The sequence below is a fragment of the Mchenga conophoros genome, linkage group LG17, assembly GCF_057382185.1.
Source record: "Mchenga conophoros isolate Kocher_MC1m ecotype Shallow Benthic linkage group LG17, M_conophoros_male_GT1.1, whole genome shotgun sequence".
Classification (NCBI taxonomy): Eukaryota; Metazoa; Chordata; class Actinopteri; order Cichliformes; family Cichlidae; genus Mchenga; species Mchenga conophoros.
Window position 1 is genome coordinate 7,747,749 of NC_140542.1, and position 6,857 is coordinate 7,754,605.

The following is a 6,857-nucleotide window of genomic DNA, read 5'->3' on the forward strand; positions in this document are numbered from 1 at the left end:
GGAATACCATATAATGAAAATCTTAACTCTAATTAACCCGTTAAGTAATACAAATTCTTACATGCTAACTTGTCACACCCCCTGCATTTCCCAACTTCTGAACATGCATATTTGAAAATGACAACCTTTTAGCTTTTACACTTTTACCCATATTGTGCAAACAATACTACGAAAGAGGGGTATTCTTGTATAAAACAGTCCTTTCCATCTTATCCATTATAAGTCCAATCTGGTTGGTCTCACAACCACTCTTCCGGATCTGGTTCTGGGTGTAGATGGAAGCTCTGGAGAAACTGTCTCTGGCATGTCCGTGGAGCACTGCTCCCCGGCTTCTGCAGATTCTGGCTCCCCATTATTGCTCTCAGTTTGGTCTGGAGAGTGTTTCATGGGAACAAGATGCCGACGATTCTGCCTAATTGTCCCACGAGGTCCCTCCACGAGATATGATCGTGGTGTGGAGTGGCTGCCAATAACGGTGCCGCTGGCTCTCTGGTCTGTTATCCACACTTCTTGGCCTGGAGTGAGCCTGTCGAGGCTGCGTGCGCGATGACGAAGGTTATATGACTGTGCCTCTTTAGTCCTCCTCTCCTTTTCCCTCCGGGTGACAACCACACTATCAGGAAGTGCGGGGTCTAGCAGAGATGGCAGTATTGGCACTGTGGTGCGAAGCCGTCTCCCCATCAAGAGTTGGGCTGGACTATAGCCATTCTGCAGTGGGGTGGCTCTGTAAGCGAGCAGAGCCAAGTGTGGATCAACAGCTTTCCGCAATAGATTCTTGACAGTCTTAACTGCTCGTTCGGCTTCGCCATTGCTTTGGGGATATTTCGGGCTGCTTGTAATGTGACAGAAGCCATACACTTTTGCAAATGTCTCAAAAGCTGCCCCTGAAAACTGTGGCCCATTATCTGTTACCAGCTGCTCGGGGATCCCATGTCGTGCAAAAATCCCTTTGAGATGATGGATCGCGTCCTCTGACCTTGAAGGTGTGAGAGGGGCAATCTCAACAAATCTTGAGGCATAATCCACGACAAGAAGGTAGGTTTTCCCTCTCAGCATAAACAAATCGGCTCCTAGCTTTTGCCACGGCCGCCCCGGATACTGTGATGGCATCAGCGGTTCTGTGTGGTTTTCTCTCACTTGGCAACATGTCCGACAGTTAAGGACAAGCTCATTTATCTGCTGGCTTAGCCCTGGCCACCAAACCGACTGTCGTGCTCGCTGTCTGCACTTAACCACTCCCTGGTGACCTTCGTGCAGTCTGGTGAGCACATAATTTCTCATAGTTGCAGGTATAACCAACCTGTCCCCTTTGATTAGCAGACCATCATGTACGGTGAGGAACGCCCGTTCTGCCCAGTACAGTCTTAGCGCTGGTTCGCTGTTGAAATGTGTGGGCCATCCTTCCTCGCACAGCTGCATCACGCGAGCACATACGCTGTCCCTCTTCAGCTCTTCTCTCAGCTGCTCCAAGAAATTGTTGCTAGCTGGCAGATTGTCCATCAACATGTCCACGTAAATATTTGTGCTCTCCAACAACTCCTTGTCTTGAAGTGTTTCTTTTGCTTTCACTGGAGATCGTGAGAGCATGTCAGCTGTCCACAGGTGTTTGCCTGGTACATGCGAAATCGAGTAGGAATATCGCATGAGGCGCATCCTAAAGCGTTGAATTCTGGGAGGGAGCGCATCCAGAGTTTGTGCCCCCAGCAGACTTAGCAGCGGCTTATGGTCTGTCTCCATTTGAAAGTGTTTGCCAATAAGAAAGTTGCGGAACCGCTCACAAGCCCAGGTCAGACCTAAAGCCTCCTTTTCAACCTGAGCGTATCTCTGTTCTGTTGCAGTGAGGGAGCGTGACGCGTAGGCAACGGGTCTCCACTCCTCGTCCCATCTTTGAAGCAGCACACCCCCTAAGCCATACGATGATGCGTCCGCTGACACCTTGCAGTCACGGCTTGGGTCATACATGGCCAACACTGGCGGTGATGTGAGCGCATCTTTCAGGTTCTGAAATGCTCTAGCCTGGTCAATGTCCCATCTCCAGCAGTTTTTCTTAGACAGTAAGTCTCTTAGAGGTTTGTCCTTCTCTGCGAGCTGTGGGATAAACTTTCCAAGCTGGTTAACCATTCCCAGAAAGCTCCTTAACTCACTCACACTTTGTGGCTCCTTCATCTCCCTCACAGCCTGGGTCTTGCTTGGGTCAGGGCTGATACTGCTGGCTGAGAGAACATGCCCTAAAAACGTCACCTGCTGTTTCGCGATGACGCACTTGTTAATGTTTAGGGTGATGCCAGCTTTTTGGATCCTGCCCAGCACAGCGTGTAGGCGAGAGTCATGCTCTTCCTGCGTTCTGCCCCAGACCAGCACGTCATCCATGTGGCAAACCACCCCTTCCATACCATCTGTGACCTCTGTGACCATCCTGTTCTGGAAATGTTCCGGTGCTGAAGCAATCCCGAAGGGCAGTCTCTTGAAGTAATAACGCCCAAACGGTGTGATGAAAGTGGTGTATTTGGCTGAGTTTTCCGTCAGAGGTATCTGCCAAAACCCCATGTTAGCGTCCAGCTTGCTGAATATGCTGGCACCAGCCAATCTGCCCAATGTTTCCTCCACCGATGGCAGTATGTACTTCTCTCGACACACAGACTCATTGAGGTGTGTAAGGTCGACACATATGCGTACATCTTCTGTCTTCTTCGGTACCACCACCATGCCTGAGCACCAATCAGTTGGCTCCTCAATCCTGCTGATCACCCCTAGTTCTTCCATACGGGCCAGCTCCTGCTTAACTTTGTCCATCAGAGGCAACGGGATTCTCCGTGGCGTCTTCAAGGAAAAAGGTTGAGCTCCAGGTTTCAGTTTGATGTCGTACGGCTGACGTACTTCACCGAGACCACTGCACAGCTTTGGGTAGCACTTTTTAAGCGTCTCTATAGTTATGCTCTCCAGACGAGCCACAAGCTCCAGCTTGCTAATAGCAGGTCTCCCCAGCAAAGCAGTGTGCAGGTGTCTGATGACAAAGACATCCTCAAGTATTTCTTTGTCTCCCTTCCTCAGTGCAAGCTCACTGACACCAACGACATCCAAACGACTCCTCCCGGGACCCAGCAGAGCCTTGGTTGATCTATGGAGACTGGGGGGGTGGTTGTGTCTGTAGAGCTCCTTAAACACCTTAAGGGGTAGGACTGTCACATCGGCTCCTGTATCAATTTTAAATGACACGTTTTTGTTGTTTATGCTTAAGTCGACAGTCCACGGCTCACCCTCACACTTAACACTGCCCAGGAACAAACCATGTTCATCCTCTTCAACCTCATGCACTGTTTTTGGTGCCCTGCATACACGCCTGTAATGTCCTTTTTTTCCACATGCATGGCATTTCACTTCATTCGCTGGACAATCCTGCTTTGAATGGGATGGAGCGCCACCACATTTCTGACAGGTTGGCCCTTTTCTGCCGTCTTCTCGGAATCCACGTGTTTTAGCTTGATGACTATCAGTCTGGAGCAGTTTGGTTCTAACAGGCTTACGACTGATTTTATGCACTCTGTCTACTGACTTAGCATCGCTAGCCTCACCTCTAGAGTCACCTCGCAAGGAGGATTGTTGTCGCTTTACCTCTTCACTTTGCCTCGCCATGTTGATAGCCCTCTGCAAAGTCAAATCTGGGTCAAGCTGCATGCGTTCTGACAGCCGTTTGTCCGTGAGACCGACAACGAGCCTATCACGTATCAGCTCATCATGTAGCACTCCATAGTTGCAATGTTCTGCTAGCGCATACAGTGCTGTCACAAAAGCATCCACTGTCTCATTGTCTCCCTGTCGGCGCATATTGAATTTGGCGCGCTCATAGATCACATTTTTCTTCACAATGAAAAAAGCCTGGAACAGCGCTTGTTGTAAGATGGCGGCGCGCACAGACGCAGCGGCCCGGAGCTCCTACACTTTTGCACTTTTGGTGGTACTGTGTATTATTTCACACAGTCTGGGGTTACTTCAATACAACAGAGATGATCTACTACAACTAAGCCATGGAGATCTTCAACTAACATCCGAGTATCTCATCCCCCCGGAGATCGTTAAGCAACCCCCGGGGCTACCCGCAACAGCAAGCCGCAGGAGGAGACGTTGCGAGCGGAGGCAGAAGAGAGGCAGGCGGGGAGGCCTGTGGGCACGGCTAAAGACTAGTCCGTTTAAACCACCACTCCCGATCATATTCCTCTCCAACGCCCGTTCAATCCGTTACAAACTGGATGAAATACGACTGCAGATCGCCACTCGACGGACTTTTAATAACTGTTCGTGCATGATTTTCACTGAAACCTGGCTGGACAGCGCCATTCCCGATGTGGCTATTGATCTAGCAGGCCGCACCGCCTATCGAGCCGACAGGTCTGCGGACTCGGGTAAGAAGACTGGCGGGGGGCTGTGCATCTATATTAACAACTTTTGGTGCACAAACGTCACGGTAACGGAAAGACTGTGCAGTACAGAGGTAGAACTGTTGGTGTTAAAGTGCCGTCCATTCTATCTCCCTCGGGAATTTTCTGCCGTTTACATCTGCGCTGTTTACATTCCACCAGATGCTAATGCTAAGCTAGCGTTAGCACAATTGAGCAGCAGCATCAATAACAGCCTGGTAGCACACCCGGACAGTGTCTTTATTGCGGCTGGGGATTTTAACCACGCGGACCTGAAATCTGTACTTCACAATTTCCACCGTAATGTGAAGTGTGCTACCAGAGGAGATAGAACGTTGGACCAGGTGTACACCAACATGGCGAATGCGTACAGAGCCCAGGCTTATCCCCACCTGGGTCTGTCAGACCATCTCTCCCTTCTGCTACACCCAATATACACACAAAAGATCAAGAGCACTGGGATTACAACCAAAACCGTGAGAACATGGCCGCAGGATGCTATTCCGATGCTTCAGGACTGTTTCCACTGCACAGACTGGGATGTATTCAAGGTGCAGGACACTGACAATCGTGTCGCATTGGATAGTTACACCTCCACTGTCTTGGACTACATCTGTTTCTGTGTGGACAATGTAACAACTTGGAAACGATTCCGTGTGTTCCCTAATAATCCACCCTGGATGACACACGGAGTTCAACAACTTATTCGAACAAGGAACAACGCTTTCAAATCCGGGGACCAGGAGGCATACAGTGCTGCCAGGGCCAACCTGAGAAGAGGCATCAAGACTGCCAAGCAGCAGCACAGGAGGCGTATCGAGGCCAGGTTTGAGAACAACACAAACCCAAGGCAGGTCTGGGAGGGCATCAGGGCTATCACGGACTACAAAAGAAGAACACCATCACCCTCAGCCGACAGTTCTACTCTGGCTGAGGATCTAAATTTCTTTTATGCCCGTTTTGACAGGGAGAACACCGACCCTGTCCTGTCCCCTCTCCCCTCAACCGATCCTGCTCCAGTCCTGAGCACTCATGAGCTGAGGCGTGTGTTCCAGAGCATTAACACCAGGAAGGCGACCGGGCCAGATGGAGTGCTGGGCCGGGTGCTAAAAGACTGTGCTGCGGACCTGGCGGACGTCTTCACCTCTATATATAACACCTCGTTGTCCTGTTCACTGGTACCATCCTGTTTCAAAGCAGCAACCATCGTTCCCATCCCAAAACAGTCAAATGTCACATGTCTGAACGATTTCAGACCTGTGGCACTCACCCCCATTCCCGCCAAATGCCTGGAGAGACTGGTCATTAAACACATCAGAGCTGCTTTTCCACCATCCCTGGACTCGCACCAGTTTGCATACAGGGAGAACCGGTCAACCGAGGATGCGATCGCCACAGTGCTGCACACATTACTGAAGCACTTGGAACACAGGAACACCTATGCACGGCTCCTCTTTGTAGACTACAGCTCGGCTTTTAATACCATCCGGCCATACAAACTCCGTCCCAAACTCCACCAACTGGGACTTAACTCCTCTCTGTGCAACTGGATTGTGGACTTCCTCACTAACCGTAGACAGAGTGTCAGAGTGGGTAAGAACACCTCTTCCACCCTTGTGGTCAACACCGGTGCCCCTCAGGGGTGTGTTCTGAGCCCTCTGCTATACACTCTCTTCACCCATGACTGTATTTCCTCCTGCGCGTCCAATCTCATTGTTAAGTTTGCAGATGACACTACAGTGCTCGGACTTATATCCAACAATGATGAGACAAACTATAGGACAGAGGTGCAACAACTAGAGTCATGGTGCCACGACAATAACTTGGTCTTAAACACCAAAAAGACCAAGGAGATCATTGTAGATTTCCGGAAGAGGGGTCATAACAACCATCTGCCTCTCTTCATTGGCAGTGAGGCGGTGGAGAGGGTGAGCAGTTTTAAATTCTTGGGGGTAACTGTGACCGAGGACCTGTCCTGGGGCAACCATATCACCTCAGTTGCACGGAAGGCCCAACAGCGCCTCTACTACCTGAGGAGACTGCGGAGCGCACACATTCCCAGATCTCTGATGTTGAACTTCTACAACTGTGCCATCAGCAGCGTTCTGACGTATGGATTTCTAGTGTGGTTCCCCAGCTGCACCAAGGCCGATCAGCAAGCACTCCAGCGGGTGGTGAAAGAAGCTGGCAGAATTATTGGAACAAGTCTGCCAGAGATCAGTAATATCTTCCCCACTCGCTGTCTGAGGAGGGTGCACAGTATCCTGCGGGACCAACATCACCCTGCGCGCCACCTTTTCCATCTGCTGCCCTCAGGGAGAAGGTACAGGTCTATACAGGCCAGAACATCCAGACTGGCCAACAGCCTGTATCCACAGGCTGTGAGGCTCCTGAACTCTCTGCCCCCCTCTCACGGACAATAACCATATCCAACTTCTTAAT